Raw genomic sequence first — 18,247 nt, forward strand, 5'->3', positions numbered from 1 at the left:
TTTTAAATCAATAGCCGGGGTGATTTTTGTCAGCTGGGAAGTTGGGGGATCCAGATGCGAGGACTGTTTGACCAAAAAAAGGAAGCGAGGCACCAAGAGATGGAGGAGATTTGCTCAAAGTTACTCCAGGAGCAGGGCCAGGAATTAGCCCAGAGAGGGGCAGGAACCAGCCCAGGATCACACAGCAGGTTTCAGACTGAAGGCTGAGGCTGGGGCCCTCCTTTGCCCCAGGAGGTTGAATGCGGCTCCCCAGCTCCCCAACAGAGCCACAAATCCCGGATGGGGTGGACAGTGCTCCACCAGCCGCGGACGGGAGGGGGGGGTGGGGGGGGTGGGGGGGTGGTGGAGGGCCAGGGCCGGCCTCCAGGGCAGCCTCGGCCTTTCTCTGCCTGAATTCCTCTCCCATCCCCCAAGAAGCCTTTTCTCAAGTAACCTTTCTGCGGTGGGGAGGGCAGGGGTGGGGGCGGAATGACCTTGAGGCCAGAACACACAATGGCCCAGTCACTGCCTGGAGGCCCGCCAGGGGGAGGAAGGAAACCTGCCCTATTTTTCTCCCCTGGGCTGGAATGTTGACTCTGGATGGAGAGAGGGGAGGTGGGTGAGAGGGAGGGGGGAGGAGGGAGAGGGGGAGGAGGAAGGGGGGGTGCCTCGGCACCCCGACTTTGGGAACTGAGCAAAAGGTCTGGTCGGCTCCAGCCCATCCTGAAGCCCAATGCAAAGTCTAGAGAGGGCATTCTGGCCCTCCGAGGTTGCACAGGATCAGAGCAGCCACAGGCAGGAGCTCCCTGAGCTCCCACAGGGACCGTCAGAAGCAGGTGTCAGCCGGCCCATTCCTCAGAAGAGGAAACAGGGGCCCCTAGAGGTAAGGTCACATTTCTGGAATCATCTCCCCTTGGGATCACAGTCCATACTCTCCGCCTCTCACTCCGCTCTGGCCATTCTGGCCTCCTGGCTATTGTTTGAACAAACCATACAACATCCTGCCTCAGGGCCTTTGCACTGGCCTTGCCCCCGCCCAGGAATGTTCTTCCCCCCAGATACCTGAATCACACTCCACGCAGGTGTCTGCTCAAATGTCTCCTCCTCAGAGGGACCCCCAGAACACCCGGTGTTGTCTAGCTTTGTTCTCCATGGCCTTTACGACACACACACCCAACTTTATGCTACGTATTTCTTTGTTCATTATCTTGTTCACTATCTGTCTTCCCCAGCAGACTGTGAGCTCTAGGAGGCAAGAACTTTCTCTCTTTTGTTCACTATGGTGTGTCTGTCACCTCAGTCAGTGCTTGGCATACAGTGGGTGCTCAATAAACAGGAGCCGTGGTAGTAATGATAAGGAGACCTGTACTACACATTCATCGCTGTGTAAGAAATGGCCCCAACACTCAGCAGCTTTATTATCTCACAACTTCTGTGAGTCGAGACGCTGCGGGTGGCTCGGCCGGACGGTTCTGCCTCAGGGTCTCGTGAGGGTACCGTTCAGACGTTGTCTGGGCTTCAGTCATCCGAGGGCTCGACTGGGGCTGGAGGGTCTGCTTCCCGGCTCGCTCACGTGGCTGTTGGCAGGAGGCCTCAGCTCCTTCCACATGGACCCCTCCACGGAGAACTCATGACGTGGTGGCTGGGTCGTCCCAGAGCAGGGGATCCAATGGGGGGGGGGGCAAGGAGGAAGCCACATCCCTGTTATGACTTGGTCTCGGAAATCACACGCCGTCCCTTCTGCCATATTCTATTTGCCAGAATACTTTGGCGGTCCGGGATTGGCAGATTCAGATCCTGGTATGAACCTACATACCGCTTGTCCAGCCAGGCTGTGGCAGCATCCCACATACAAAAGAGAGGAAGATTGGCACAGATGTTAGCTCAGGGCCAATCTTCCTCACCAAAAAAAAAAAAAAAAAAAAAGTGTCATGCAGCTCTGACAGAAAAGTGTGCGTTCTGGGAGAGAAACACCAGAGGCTGTAATTTTGGTGGAGGCTCCAACCAGCCTCCCGGAGGGGTGACATTTACAGTGTGTATTAGTTTCCTGCAGCTGCTATAACAAATTGCCACAAATTTAGCAGCTTAAAACAGCAGAAATGCATTCTCTGTTCTGGAGGTCGGAAGTCCGAAATGAGTCTTACAGGGCTAAACTCAGGTGTCAACAGGGCTGGTTCCTTCCGGAGGCTCCAGGAAAAAATCCATCCCTTGCCTCCTCCGGTTTCTGGTGGCTGCCAGCCTTCCTTGCTCGGGGCCGCATCTCTGGGCTCTGCTTCTATCTTCACCTCCCCTTGTCTTGAGCAGTCAGACCTCCCTCTGCCTCCTCGTAAGGATGCCGCGACCCCCATAGGGCCCACCCAGATCATGCAGGTTGATCTCCCAGTCACGCGATCCAGAACTTCATCATGGCTGTGAGGTCCCTTTCGTCATACGTTGTAACAGCCGCAGTTTCCAGGAATTCAGACCTGGATACCTTTGGGGGGTGGGAGTGAGACCTGAAACATCAGAGGAGCTGCATGCAAAGTTGGCAGGGAAAAGCATTTCCAACAGAGGGCACAGAACGTGCAAAGGCCAGGAGGCAGGAGAGCGGGTTCAGGCCAGCGTGGCGGGAGCGGAGTAAGTGAGGGGAGAGCGGAGGAGGAGACGGTGGAAGGGGAACAGGGATGGCGCAGGGCCTTGTGGGCCACAGCCAGGACTTCGCCTGGCACCTTGAGCGAGGTAGGAGCCCCAGGAGGGCGCTGAGCAGAGGCTGGACAGACTCTGTCTCGGTCCTAGCTGAGTCCCTCTGGCCACATGTTAGAAGAGACGGTTGGAGGCAGATAGTGATGACGGGAGGTGATGGCAGCTGGACCAGGGTGGTGGCCGTGGAGGTGGGGAGAGACATTGAAAGTGGCAGGGGCAGCATTTGCCGAGGGACTGGACGTGGGGTGAGGGAAGCGAGGACCTGAGGGGTCTCGGAGCTCGGGGCCCGAGCAGGCGGAGGACGGATCTGCCGGGCTCAAGGCTGGAAGGCCGCGGGGGGAGTGGGATGGGAGGCTGGAAAGAGGCCAGCGCGTGGGGAGCCGGCCTGGACCCCGAGGCCCGGCGGCCCCGGGAGGGAAGTCGGAACCAGTTGCGGACTGTGGTTTCCACCCGCCTCGAGGGGCCCTCATCCTCTCCCCAACTTCCCCTCACGCCCGGGTGGAGCCAGCCGTGTTTGTTTCCCTCTTGTCATCCGTTAGAGGATGGGGAAGCCTGGTTTTCCCCGAACCCAGCAGACACCTCTTCCCTCTGCCCGTCCCTGACCCTCCCGCCTCGGGAAGCCCCGGGCCAGCCTCCTAAAATGTCCCGGCAGGACGGGGCCCCTGCCACCCATTCATCCAGCCCAGATGGGCCCCGAAAGGGGAAGTGGGTCACCCGCAGTCACCCGGCATGCGGTCCCCTCAGCACTCCAGGCGCTCATCTCCCTGATGCCCCACACCGCGGCCCTGGGAGGCTGGGGGAGGAAGCGCCAACTCTCGCCACGGTTCACAGGAGAAAACCGAGGGTCCAGGAGAGACCCCGCTCCCCTAAGAACTCTCACCTCCGAGAACCGGGGAGCCGGGCCTTAAACCCAGGTCCTGACAGAAGGACGTCTCTGTTGAAAGGTCTGAGGAGACGGCGAAGGGCGAACAGAACCCAGCCCCGTCCTCCAGGGCCCAGTGGTGGAGACGGAGCTGTCACAGACGGTGACATCCCAGCACTGGTCAGGGCTGCGATGGGGGACCCCAGGAGGCCCGACCCAGTGGGGGTTAAGAAGGGCTTCCTGCAGGAGGGGCAGCTCATCGAGACCTGAAGGATGAGCAGGAGGCAACGGTGCAAATATTCCAGGGAGCAGGAACAGCATGTGCAAAGGCCCGGGGTGAAGAGGGAACCTGCAGGCTTCCAAATGTGACTGTGTCCCTCCCCTGAGCAAACTTTCCTGTGGCTGCCCTCGCCAACTCTTTAGCCTGGCATTCATTCATTCATTCATTCATTCATTCATTCATTCAAACATTCCCAAGGGGATGTAGTTAGTGTCAGGCCCTGTGGGGACATAGCAGGGACCACACAACCCCGCGGGACTGCAACCGTGACCTAGGAGGTTGGCGAGGGGCTCCTGGAGGAGGAGACATCAGCTCCACGACCTGAAGGAGGAGTACGAGAGATGCTAGGCAAGAGGCAGGGAACAGTGTTCCAGGCAGAGGGAACAGCCTGTGCAAAGGCCAGGAGGTATGTTCTGAGTATGACATGCTCCAGAAGCTGCTCATGGCTCGTGAAGCATAGGGCGGTTGTGGAGAGCCTGGAGAGGCCAGCCTGGCAGCCCATGTGTGCCTTCCTTCCAAGGCACTGGGGAGCCACGGAAAAGTTGTGAGCAGAGGAGAGGCAGGGGTGGGCTTGGAAGTCACGAGGATCTCTCCTGGCTGCCACATGAAGGATGAACGTAGTGAAGCCACAGAAGCACAGGCTTTGGTTTTTGTGGATTTTTTTTTTTTTTTTTTTTTTTTTTTGGTGGGAGGGCTTGGGACTGGTGCCCAGGTCCTGGAGAGAGGGTCCAGATTGTCCGGGGCGGATCTCAGCTCTCCTCCAGCCCCGGATGGGAGGCCTGATCCAGAGCCACCGCTAGGTGGTGCCCACACACCGCCAGCCCGGGCTGAGCCGGCCAAGGGGAGGCAGGCTGGACGGAGCTCCGCAGAGCTGCCCCTGGGCCCGGATGCACGTCCCAGCGCCCTGTGCCCTCTGTCCCTGGGTCCCGGCCCCTCCAGGGCTGGAACATGCAACGGTGGGGTTTCAAGGGGACGGGGCTTGCTCAGACTCCCAGGCTCGGGAAAGAGCCGGCTGAGCTCTCCCATCCCATCGGAAGCTGGGGTGTGTGTGTGCGCGCACGTGTGTGTGTGTGTGTGTGTGTGTGTCTGACCTCCACCAACAGACTGGGGCCACTGTCTCCTCCGTCAGATCAGAAACTCATCTCACACCCCGGCCTGGTTCCTTTGCACCTCCCCCAACAGACCGGAAGTCCAGACCAGACACTGGTCCTCCATCCGCGGAACCCGCATGCATCATCTCTACGGGATGCGGGAAATCCTGCCTCCCTCCTCAGACTTGAGGAGGGGTCCTTACTTTCCCCGTCGGGCTGGAGCCCCTTGTCTCCCCCTCAGCCTGGGGGAACCTTTGTCTCCCCATCAGACCCGAGGGGAAGATTCCTCGGCCCTTGCAAAGCTTTCGAAGGCCCTTCTTCCGTGCCTAGAAGCAGCTGCGCCAGTTTTACCAAGGGGGAAACTGAGGCACGGAGCAGCACGGCCCTGTGGGGCTGCGGATGCTCCCTCCCCCGTCTGCCCCCTTCTCCACACCCGCCCTCCGCCCTCCCCGCGCCCTGGGTAACTCCCCTGGCACAGGGAGCAGGGGAATTTCGCCCGCCGGCCAGCCTTAATCGGCAGGGTGGCGGCCTGGGGTTAAAGTCCAGAGGGAGGGATGGCGGCTGGCCCCACCCCGGGACTCCCCGGGAGGTCGAGACCTCAGGCGGGGAGGGTGGGGGATGGACAGGGCTGCGTCCGTCCTCGCAGAGGGAGGTGGGCGGTGGGTTCAAATCTCTCCGCTGTAGTTTCCGACCAGGCGACCTCGGCCCGGGACCTTTGCAGCCTCTCCCAGCCTCAGTTTCCCCAGCTGTGAAAGGGGAGCCTTGTCTGGGTGGTGGTGAAGACTCTTGAGTTCATGCCCGAGAAACCTCTGCCACCGTGGCCAAGAGTGGCACCGGAAGGCAGCCTGGATGCCCCCCCCCCCATCCCTCTTTGCCAGGTTTCCTCCTAAATCTGTGGACTTGATCCTCTTCGCTCCTCCCTCACCCGCCCTCCTAACCCCAGCCACCTGCTGTTCAGCAGCACAGCTGTCTCCCCACAGCCAGGGCTGGTCCCCACCGCCGCCAGAGGGGTCTTTCCAAACCCAATGCTGCCCCCTGCTCAGAACCTGCTATGGCTCCCCAGTGCCCTCGGGAGAATGCCCCAGGGCTGCACCAGGGCTACAGGCCCACTGGGCGCTGTGTGACCTGACCTCTGCTCATCTCCGCTCTCCTGTCTGTTTCTCTAAAAGATCCTTGTGCTCTTTTCCTCCAGACATCTCCCCACCCGCTTAAGGTCTCAGCTGAAACATCCAGGCCCCAGAATGTGCTCTTCCTCCCTCTCACGGTTCCCTGTACCGCTCTGCACAGCCCCGACCACAGGGAGAAGTAGGATGGACGGGGGTGGGGGGGGGCACCTTCAAAACAGCCTCTGACTCCCGCCCCTTCTCCCCATCTCGACGCCCCCTTCCTGGTCCAGCCTCTATCGCATCACCTCCCGCCTGGACCATCACAGTCTACACCTTGCTGGGCTCCCTGCCTCCGTCCTTCGCCCCAACATGCAGCCAGAGGGACCCTGTTGAAACCTAAGTCAGTTCACGTCCCACCTGCTCAGAACCCTCCCACGGCTCCCATCTCCCTCTGAGTAAAAGCCAGAGTCCTTGTCGTCGCCCACCAGACCCAAGCCACCTGCTTGACATGCCCCTGTCTCCCCAGCCCCCGCCACTCACTTCCACTGTCTCGCCCTCGCTCACTCTGCTCCAGCCTCTCTGGTCTCAAACACAGTACAGACTACCTCAGGGCCTTTGCACTAGCTGTGCCCTCGGCCTGGAACACTCTTCCCCAGATGTTCCCACGTGGCTCCTTCAGGTCGTTGCCCAAATATCAGTCCTTATAGGGGCCTCCCTTGGCCTCTGGACTTAAAAACACTTTAAACCACCCCCTAACCTCCCCCCAGCCCTTGCCAGCTTTATTTTTCTCTACAGCAAATACCTGCCATTGCCTCTATCCTCCCTGTCTTATTGACACTCCATCTTGGGGCCTAGACTGACTCCCCAAGGCCTGGAAGTTATTTGCTTCGGACCCGAGCAAGGCCCAAAATACCTGTTGGTGGAGTGAATGTGCTGCGTGTGTTTGTTTTCAAAAGGTAAGACATTCCAAGTTTCAAAATCCAAAAGGCACAAGATGGAAGTGAGAAGTCGCTCACCCACCGTGACCCCGTCCCCTTCCCCGAGTCTTGTTCCCGCCTCCCAGTTTCGCTTTTACCGGTTTCTTTGATAGTCTGTGCGCCAAGAAAATATGTACCTACATGTCTCTCCCCGTCCCCTCTCCGCGCCCAGGGCGCGAGCACCGATCCCGGTTCTGTTTTCCCCCGAGCGATACAGCTGGGAGGTCACACCGCATCCGCTCAGAAAAGGCTTCCTGGTTCTTTTTTTTTTTTTTTAAGCCCCTATATGCACGGTGCCCAAGGCAGAGAGGACTTTGGGCGCCATCGTGACTTTTCGGGAGGCTGGTGGCTCGGTGCTCAAGAGCGGCCTCGTCTCCCAGCCCCGGATTTGCTGGGTCGCGCTGGTGGGAAGGCGGCCCCAGCGGCCACCTCAGAAAACGGTCGGCCCATCTCGCCCTGAGGCTAAGTACACACTTCGGAGATGACCCAGCGATTTCAGTCCTGAGTGTTTACCCAAGAGAAATGGAAACTGACGGTCGCTCCCAAACCTGTCTGTGCCTGTTTATAGCAGCTCGGTTTACGACCGCCGGCGACGGGACACAACCCAGATGGCCTTCGCCGGAGATGGAAAAGCAACCTGTGGTCCAGCCACGCCGTGGAGTAGCACGCGGCTCAGAAGGGCGACACGTTCCACGAGTGAATCTCAAACGGCATTGAGCGGAGGGGACGAAGCTAGAGCCAAAGGCTCTGTGATTCCATTTTTAAGACTTTATGAAAAAGGCTGCACAATGGGGACAGAAAACAGACAGGTGGCTGCCGGGGGCGTTGTGGGGGGAGGGTGTGATCACAGAGGGCCAGCATGAGGGGACCTGGGGCTGATGGAAATCATCTGTATTTTCCATTCTGGTGGCGGCCACCCGACTACATGCATGTCACAAAGCTTCTAGGACCGTGCACCCAAGCGAGCGAATTTCACCGTGTGCAAATTTTCAATGAATTTTTGTTAAAGGCTACATGTTGTAGGATCCCACTGATACGACGCTCTGGGAAAGCAAAACGATTGGGATTAAAAACACATCAGTGGCTGCCGGGGCCTGGGGATGAAGGGAGGAATGATGGCAAAGGGGCACAGGGATAGTCTGAGGTCACTGGCAATCTTCTATATCCTGATGGTGATATGATTATACGGCTATAAACTTTAATCAGAAGCCATCCAGTGTGTACACTTAAAATGGGTGCGTTTTATTGTGTGTAAACTACACCTCAATAAAGTTGATTTTAAACACCTTATCTTCCCTTCGCCTTCCCTGGCTGTGTGACCTCAGGGAAAGTCCCTAACCTCTCTGTGCTTCCAGTGGAGGAAGAGGGAGATGGGGAACAGAGGAAAGCGCGCCCGGGGTGGATGCTGAGGCCTCAGATCTCACCGTTGGGTACACGCAAGAAACGTTTACAAACAAAACAGAAGGGCTTTATGAGCCTTTAGGGTGGAACTGGCAACAGAGACCTGGGCGGGTGACAATGGCTGCTGTGTCCCGGGAGGCCAGGTCCTGGCTGCACTGTCAGGCCTTACCTGAGTCCCTTTGAACCACTGGACACTCCTTTGTTGACCTAGAAAAGTGAGTAGAGCCATCCCCAGGGCCCAGAGCGATGGCATCACAGGGACACAATTCAGAGTTTGTTAAAAGTCTTTTTCAACAGTCATGTGGGCCTGGCAGACCTGCTCCCTGAAGTCTCGGCTGTTGGGGACAGCGTTGGGGTCCACACAGCACACTCCCAGAGGGGGACTAGGCTGCCCCCAGACAGTGACATCCCAGGATGGTTGGGGCTTTGGTAGGGGCTTCTGACCCAGCCTATGGAGAGAAATCAGAGAGGGCTTCCTGGAGGAGAGGTTGCAGGCGCTGACCCCTGATGTGTTTATTGAATGCCTACTGTGTGCCCTGGTTTGAATCTTAGAGGAAGAAGCACACGCTTGAGGCCGTTGTGAAAGGGACCTGTGTGGGCAGGAAGGAGGAGGGAGAGGCCACTAAAAGCAGGGGTGTGGGGAGGAAGGGCAGAGTGGTGGAAGATAAGGCGGGAGGGAGGTGGTGCCTGGTGGCGGGGCCTTCACGGCGGGACCCTGGACTTTCTCCTGCTGATGACCCTGGTGGGAGTGGCTTCCTCAGCATCCATCTGCGGTGCGGGGAGGATGAGATGGGAGGAGGCCAGGAGGCCGAGGGAAAGCAAGGGGAGCAAGGGATGGTGGTGAGAGGCACGTGGCGAAGGGGCAACAAGCAGAGGGAGGGACCTTTCGGACCCTGAGCGAGGAGGCCTTTGCCCATGGAGCTTCCTTGTCTCTAAAACTTGAAGCCAGTGGGTCTCGGCTTTGCCAAGGAGGCATTGTCCTCCTTCTTGACTCCCTAAGATGCTCTGCTAAACTTCATCCCTGCCATTCTGTTCGTCGTTGCTCCTAAAGTCATACAATTGCAAGTTCTTTGATCCTTTGATCCTTTGAGTCTAGAATTCATTTGTTCAGTAAATATTTATTAAGCCTCTATCCTGTTGGAGGTGCCAAGGGCACAGAAGGCAACAAAATGGATGAAATTCCTGCCTTAGGGGAAAGCACACTTACTGAGCGCTCACTGTGAACAGGCGGTTTCATGCCGTCGGGCCAGCAACCCTGGGAGTTAGAGACCTGCGGGATCGCCAGTGCAAACTGAGGAAGCCGGGGCCCAGATCCTGGAACACCTCGTTCCTAAAAGTCTGGGACTCTAGAACTGATTGTCCCTAAGATTCTAGGGCTCTAGAATATTCTGTCCTGAAGATTCTGTTCTGCCAGGACTCAAGTGCACAATGGACACGGGAAAAAGTGCTCAACCTGGTTATTGAGCCGGGAACCGCAAATGAGGACCACTGTGAGATTCACACACGCACACACGTGCACACACAGACGCACACCAGGATGATTTGTATTTTATGAGTCTGGCGGGATCCAGGGCTGGACGTAGGCACACCCCCCGACCACCCCACTCTTGGATAAGGCAAAAACACGTGTGCTCATGGGCACCGGGAGACGCATGTAGCATTGGTCAAAAGAGCCAGAGGGGGGCCAGCCCCGCGGCCGAGTGGTTGAGTTTGCAAGCTCCGCTTCAGTGGCCTGGGGTTCACTGGTTCAGATCCTGGGTGTGGACCTACACACTACTCATCAAGCCATGCTGTGGTGGCGTCTCACATAGAAGAACTAGAAGGATCTACAACTAGAATATACAACTATGTACTGGGGCTTTGGGGAGGAAAAAAAAAGAGGAAGATTGGCAACAGATGTTAGCTCAGAGCCAATCTTCCTCAACAAAAAGCATTAAAAAAAAGAGTAGGAAACTGAAGACCACTCGCAGGCCCACCAACAGGAGAATGGATTAATGAATTGTGGTATATCCACTCAAGAGAATAGTACACAGCAATGCAAATGAAGGCATGCCAATAGACGTAAGAATATGAATGAACCTCGCAGACTTAAAATTGAGTGTAAGAGGGGCCGGCCCAGTGGCACAGCGGTTAAGTTCGGTTTGGATCTGGGTGCCAATGCATTGCTCATCAAGCCATGCTGTGGTAGGCGTCCCAGATATAAAGTAGAGGAAGATAGGCACGGATGTTAGCTCAGGGCCAGTCTTCCTCAGCAAAAAGAGGAGGATTGGCGGTGGATGTTAGCTCAGGGCTAATCTTCCTCAGCAAAAAAAAAAAAGTACTGTGACTGTGTGTGACCACAGGAGACTGAAGTGACAAGTCCAGAGGTGGGTAATGTCCAAAGTAAGTGCCACCAGCCAACCCCCTCCCCACCCCCACCTCCTGCAGAGTGTGACAGTAAGCCGTCCCATTTCTCCCGGCTCTCCCCAGCCCCACGGTTCTCAGAGGTGGAAACTGGCCTGCCCAGGGTTGCACAGCTGGCACGCTGCAGCGGAGGGCTCTGCTCCCTGGTGACCTGATTCCATGGGGTGCGGTGGTGGGGACACACCCTCCCAGTCCTGACTCTCCTGGGAAAGTGTGGGAGGGCTGGGGCGGCCCCGACTGGGACGGCGGTTGGGGACAAGGGAGGTGAATCCACGGCTCAAGGAGGAAGGGCTTGGCTTGACCTCAGCTTTCCCAGGAGCCCTGGGGACTTTTGCATCTGTATTTTGAGGTCCCGGTGGTTGCAGGGGATGTGGTGGCCTCAAGCTAGGGAGGTGCCGACTTCCAGGGATAAGGTTGGCTTTTCAGGGAAGGGGCTGTCCCCGTGTCCTGCTGGCTGGGCTCAGGGCGCTGCCCGGAGCAGGGGGCTGCCTGGGAAGGGGGCCTCCTAGCTCATCCACCTCCAGGAGTGGCTAGGCTGATGGCGGAGGCAGTTATGGTAACTCATAAGTCGTAGTTTAATTCTGGGGACAAGACAATCTCACTCACACGCACTTCCAGCACCATGACCCATTCAAGGTACCCAACTCGGTGAGCTGGTCTGATGGAGGAGGGCGGACCCAGCCCCAGCCTCGGGGAGCTCTAGTCTGATGGTGGAGGCATGCCCACTATCTTCAGTCTAATATTCATCCAAGGGTCCCCTGGGAGGGGGCAAAACCGCCCCCCAGCCCGATGGAGAACCCCTGTCCTACGCAGAGGAGGGAGGCACGCCCACCTCACCTCCAGGGAACTCCTAGTCTCACAGGAGGTGCGCCCCAGCCACTCACCCCGGGACGGAGTTCCGAGTCTGACGGGAGAGGCTTCGCCCACTCTTGGAGAGACAGCGTCTGCGAACAAGTCACACCCTGGTTCCCAGGGACACCCTGATCTGATGGAGGAGGAAGTGTGCCGTTCAAACCCGCAAGGCACTCCCACACGGATGGAGAACCTGTTCCCACCCCTGGGGACCTCCCAGTCTGATGGCAGAGGCCTTCTTCACACTCTTGGGGCCTCTAGTCTGATGAGGGAGGCAGCCCCCCACGCGCGTCGCCCCTCCCCCCGCCCCGCCCCGGACCACCAGCCTTCTTTCTCGCCCATCCTCCCTCCTTCCTGCTGACTGAGCGAGCAGGACGAGGGGCTTCCCCGGGCACCTCTGCGGTGCGTTCTAGAATCAGGCAACTGCTACAGGGCACCACGGTTTCCCAGCCCAGGACTTCCCTTTCTTTGTCCGCTCAAGACCAGGGACACATGCAGCCTCGCTCCTGCCCTGCAGATCCCACCCCACCCCCCCCACCCCCAGGCTCACCTCCCACCCCTGACCAGGAGGTCACAGTGGTGACAAACCTGGCTCCTGAGCATCCCTGGGTGCCAGGCTCCTGGGGGATTTTCCAGGCCTGACCTCACCAGGGCCCCACCCTAGGAAGGAGGGAGGGGCGCGTCCCCACCTTACAGCCCAGGCTCCCCTGGGGCAAAGCTCTTGCTGGCGGCCACACAGCCGGAAACTGGCCCCCTGGCAGGTAGACCCAGATTCGACTCGCTCCTGATGGATGAGGACGAGGGACCCATGCCAGGCAACTGTGCCAGAGGCTTCACAGCTGACTCATCGGGTCCTTTCTGCCTCTCATGACTCACAGGGGGAAACCGAGGCCCAGAGAGATCAGAGGCCACTCCAAAGCCACAAAGGCAGAGCCGAGAGACCCACACTCAGGGCGTCTGATTCCAGAGCCCGGTGTCACGCAGTGGGTCCCCCAGAAAGCAGAAACTTTGAGTCAGGAGGGCAAAAGGTTTAGGGGGGACCACACATGAGAAAGGGGGCAGGATTGGGTAGGGGGAACCATTCGGCCATGATGCCAGCCCCAGGGGGAGCCCCTGAAGCAAAGACTGCCCATGAGAGGGATCCCACAGTGGCCAGAAATGGCCAGAACCTCCCACCCCGCCTGCTCGGTCAATGGCTGGAGGCTGCCCAGGAGGCCGTGTCCCCGACTGGCAAGCTGAGAGGGACCTCGATGGAGACAACCGTGGGCGGCTGTCCGCCATCCCCAGCTGGGCCACTGGTCTTCTCTTGAAGGGGGATCCAGGCAGCATGTCTCTGTGGCAGCCACTCCCATAATCTCTATTAATAATAGCTGTCACTTAAAAATAATATCTTGCATTTACTGGGAACTTGCTCTGTGCTGGCCTGTGCCAACATGCGTTGGCTCCTTCGACCCTCACAACCATCCCGTGTGCCAGGCACTTTTTTGGCCCCCATTTTATATAGGAGGAAACTGAGGCTCAGAGACAGTAAGTCACTTGCTCAGGGTCACACAGCCTCTAAGTGGCAAAGCTGGGATGCAACCTCAAACAACCAGACAGTGAGCTCCATTTACAGATGAGGACACTGAAGCTCAGCAATGCACTGCCTGACCATCCCCCATCACCTCGCTAGGGCCCCTCTGCCCTACACCTGACCTTCCCAGATACCCCAGGGCAGATGCTGACGTCCACAGAGCCCTCCCAGCCACTCAGGCCGTCTGGTGAAGGCAGGGCACGGGGCTGGGGGGAGGCTGTCCAGCCTGCCAAGAGGGAATGTCGCAATCCTCTGACTCAGCGTCGTGCGTGCAGACCCAGCAAGAGGGAGAAAGGGGAAGATTAAGTCTTGGCCTAGGCCCCGGATGGGCTGATCCCGCCCGGTGCCAGGGGTTCCAGCAGCTGCCAAGGCTCCAGGGTGGGGAGGGACAAAGAGGTGCCAACCGTGCTTCAGGAAGCTGGCCTGCATTCAGCCCTGGGGTTGGGGGGGGGGGGCCGGGCAGCCTCGGGGAGCAGAGCCGTCTGCAGACCCAGCATGGACTTCCAGCCCAGAGCCCCGCCAGGCGGCGTGACCTTGGGCAAGTCCCTTCTCGTGCTCACAGCCTGTTTTCCTCCGTCTGCAAAATTCACTCGCTCTCCCTGAGCCTCTTTGAAAGCTAACTTGATTCCTTCCTGCTGCAAGGCGACCTTCTCTCCATCGGCTCCACCCTCCCTGTGCTGGAGAATGGCAGACAGTGGAAACTGTGCTCATCCGCCCGGGTGCCCTTGGCTGCAGGACTTTGCGACTCTGTGCCTCAGTTTCCCCATCGACACCATTCCTTCCCAGGGAGTAAGGGTCTAGCTTAGAGCTGAGGGGGGGTCTGGGGTCTCTGGGACTGATGACCACCCTTCCCAGGGCAGTGGGTCCAGCAACCAGGGGACCTGGGTTAAAATCTTGACTCCCACTGTTCCTCATCATATGACCCTGGGCAGTGACCCCACTCCTCTGTGCCTATTTCCTTCTCTGTAAAATGGGGATTTTTAGTTGAATTTTTCCTCACAAGGTGTCAAGAGCATCAAGTGGGCTAATTTCCAGTGGAAGCTCGGCTCGGAGTGAATGGGCCTGTCCCGTCTCGTGCCTGTGGGGAAAAGAGTGACGAGGACGGCCTGGCCTGATGGGTTAAAGCAGGCATTATGGAGACAAGAATGGGCATCATTCATTCCTTCCTTCTTTCGTTCTGCACACTTCTCACTTAATCTGCTCAGCAACGCTGCGAGGCAGGAGCTGTCACCATCCCCAACGCTAATGTTGCAACCAAGGCACAGAGAGGGAAAGCCACCTCCCCAGTGTCACACAGCTAACACACGGCAGAGCCAGGGCTCAAAGCCACATCTCTAAGCCCAGCATGTCGAATCCTAATTTCCTCAATGAAATGGGTCCCACTGCTGGAAATTGGGGTTAATTGATGACCATGGTAATTATGATGATTCCTATGGTTATAATAGGAATGCTAATAATAGCAGCCACATTGCATCGGGCACTTTCTATACAGCAGGCCCCTCTGTGCTGGAAGCGTGATGTTCTTGATTTAGTCTGTTTCATCGGTGAGGAAGCTGGGGATCCACGAAGTTAAGAAACCTGCCTGCAAGTCACAAAGCGGGAGACAGGATGGCACCGAGGCCTCAGCCGGAAGCAAAGCAGGACGAGGAACCAGGAGTGAAGCCGATGGGGCTCAGGGTCTGACCAGCCCTATCATCTCTAAGAAGGGGAAACTGAGGCCCCCCAAAGCAAGAAAGCTGCCGGAGGCCCACAGCCTTCTAGCCAGGACTCCATTTCCCTCTCAGGACCTTGAACGGGTCCAATCTTGGCCCTTCCTTCCCCAGGGGGTTTGGGGGTGAGGGGGGGAGAAGCAGTGGAAGGGAGAAGACGTGAGCAGGTACCAAGGGCGGCCTGCGCGAGGGAAAGTGGCTAGACACCAGGCAGGCCTTCCGGGCCTTCTCTGGGAAGTTTCTGGGACTCATCCAGGGGCTGCCCCGGCCGGCAGGGGCCTCCAGCGCTCAGGGCCCAGAGAGGAGAGACCCTGGTGCTCCTGGCCGGGGCACAGGGAGCCGGGGGGAGGGAGGGGGCAGCCATCCTGGTTCCACATCCTCCGTTCCCGACACTCGAGGGAGGCGGCTGTGGGAGCTGGGACTTTCCTGGGCAGCAGGAGATTCTGGGAAATTAGAGGCAGCTGTGGGGCGGGGCTGACTCCAGGCCTCCCTTCTCTCCCCTCCCTCAGGCCCCGCTGCTTCCCTGGCAGCCTCTCTCCCCTCAACCCCAAGGAAGCCTCCTCCCACTGCTCCTCCTCCCTCAGACCATGCCCTCCGCCCTCAGACCCTCGGATCTTCTCCCTCAAGTCTCCTCCCCCCTCAGAATTCACCCCCACTCTCAGACCCTTTCCAAAACTCCTCTTCCCTCAGGCCCTTCTTTTCCCCCCAACTTTCTCCTCCCTCCCTCAGATGCTCACCTCCTCCCTCAAGCCCTCACATCCTCCCTCAGGCCCTCACCTCCTCCCTCAGATCCTCACCTCCACCCTCAGATGCTCAACTCCGCCCTCACTTCCTCCCTCAGACCCTCACCTCCTCCCTCAGGCCCTCACCTCCTCCCTCAGGCCCTCACCTCCTCCCTCAGGCCCTCTCCTCCTCCCTCAGATCCTCTCTCCTCCCTCAGGCCCTCTCCTCCTCCCTCAGACCCTCTCTCCTCCCTCAGACCCTCACCTCCTCCCTCAGGCCCTCACCTCCTCCCTCAGGCCCTCACCTCCTCCCTCAGGCCCTCACCTCCACCCTCAGACCCTCACCTCCTCCCTCAGGCCCTCACCTCCTCCCTCAGGCCCTCTCCTCCTCCCTCAGACCCTCTCTCCTCCCTCAGACCCTCACCTCCTCCCTCAGGCCCTCACCTCCTCCCTCAGGCCCTCACCTCCTCCCTCAGACCCTCACCTCCTCCCTCAGGCCCTCACCTCCTCCCTCAGGCCCTCACCTCCACCCTCAGACCCTCACCTCCTCCCTCAGGCCCTCACCTCCTCCCTCAGGCCCTCTCCTCCTCCCTCAGACCCTCTCTCCTCCCTCAGACCCTCACCTCCTCCCTCAGGCCCTCACCTCCTCCCTCAGACCCTCTCTCCTCCCTCAGGCCCTCACCTCCTCCCTCAGACCCTCTCTCCTCCCTCAGGCCCTCACCTCCTCCCTCAGGCCCTCTCTCCTCCCTCAGGCCCTCACCTCCACCCTCAGACCCTCACCTCCTCCCTCAGGCCCCCACCTCCTTCCTCAGACCTGTTCATCTCCCTCAGACCTTCTTCCTTCCCTCAGACTATCTACTTCTGTCTCAGACCCTCACCTCCTCCCTCAGGCCTTCACCTCCTCCCTCAGGCCCTCACCTCCTCCCTCAGGCCTTCACCTCCTCCCTCAGGCCCTCACCTCCTCCCTCAGACCGTCTACTTCCCTCTCAGACCTGTCTTCCTCTTTCAGATCCTCCTCCTTCAGAATTTCATCCCTCCTCCATGCTCGGACTTGGAACCACCATGCCCTCTCCCTCAGTCCTTCCAAGTCCCCTCTGGGCCAAGTGCAGACTCCCCCTCCCTGGTGCTGCCCGGGCCCACAGCCATTGCTCCACCCGCCACGAGGAGATGGGGAGAGGGAGGACCTCGGTGTCCTCCCAACGCTACCTCCCAGGGTCCCGGCCTGGACAAGCCCCTGAGGCTCAGCTTCCTTCTCTGTACAGCGGGCGCTCGGCGTCCCACCCCTCCCCTCCCCTGTGGTCACTGTCCCCAGAGGCCGGGCACCCAGACTTCCCACCCGGATTCCTGCTCGTCTTCCTCACGGCGCTGGGACACGGGTGGACAGCAGCCCCACTGGCCAGAAGAACAAACTGAGTCTCCAGAGAGAAGACTTGTCTGAGGTCCCGCAGGGAGCAAGGGGTGCAGGCGGGACTCGAACCCGGGTGTGCCCCCAGCGACTTCCCCATCCAGGGGGCTGCAGGGGAGAGGCAGAAAGGAGAGCTTGGGGGGAAAGGGGTAAGGCCTCTTTCTGCCCACATCCCGGGTTAACGATCCACTGGGGTGGGGCCCGAGCCCGGGGCAAAGTCCCTTCCTGGGGACCTGGGTCCCACACCCACTTTCAGGGTCCCGGAGAGACGCTGCCGGGGAGACAGACACACAGAGAGCGGGAGACCAACGAGAAAGGGGGCGGGGCCGGAGACGACGAGAGGGAGGCCAGGGATGGAGGGACAGAGGCCGGGGCGACGCAGAGAGAGGACCAGGGAGACACTGCGCGCCGCCTGGACAGACCCGGGGTGCAGCCCCCAAGCCCCCGATCCCCGAGGGCCCCAAAGCCTCCCCCTCCGCCTCCGGTAACTCGGTGACCGGGACTCAACCCCAGCGACAGCCCCGCCTCCAGGGAAATCCGGGAAAGCCCCGCGCGCCGGCGCCCCTCCCCGGGGCGGGGAGAGGGGCGCGAGGGGAGGGGCCGGCGAGAGGCCCGCCTCTGCCCCTCCAGCCGCCCCCCTCCAGCTCCAGCCCGCCTCTGAGTCATGCCCCTAACCCGCCCGGCCTGTTCCCCACCCTCAACCCCGCCCGGGAGGGGAGGGGGAAGCGGGGGGAGCCACACTGCGCACCGCCCCCCCCCGGCCCAGGCTCCTGTCGCCCGGCTCTGATCTGTGTCTCTGCGTCTCTTGCTATCTCTCCGTCTCTCTTGTCCTTGGTCTCTCACGATCTGCATGGCTGTGTCGCCACGTCTCTTTCTCTCGGTGCATCCAAGATGCACAGAGCACCCACCCGGTGGCGCAGGGACCCCGCGCGGGGAGACACGCTCGGCTCCTCCGCGCACTCCCCACCGCCCCCCACCCCAGCGAAGTTCGGGCCACGCTGGAGGCACACGGAGGGGGCAGAGGTGGGGGCAGGGCAGGCAGAGGGACGGTGCCAGGGCGCCTGCCAGGGCAGTCCCTGCCCTCGCACTGGAGGAAGCGGCTCCGAGAAGGGAAGTGCCTGGTCAAGGTCACCCGGCGAGGAAGTGGGAGTCGGGACTCGACCCCGCGTCCCAGCGACCCCAGGGCTTCCTGGAAGTGCCTCCCT

This window comes from Equus caballus, chromosome 10 (genome assembly GCF_041296265.1).
Source record: "Equus caballus isolate H_3958 breed thoroughbred chromosome 10, TB-T2T, whole genome shotgun sequence".
Classification (NCBI taxonomy): domain Eukaryota; kingdom Metazoa; phylum Chordata; class Mammalia; order Perissodactyla; family Equidae; genus Equus; species Equus caballus.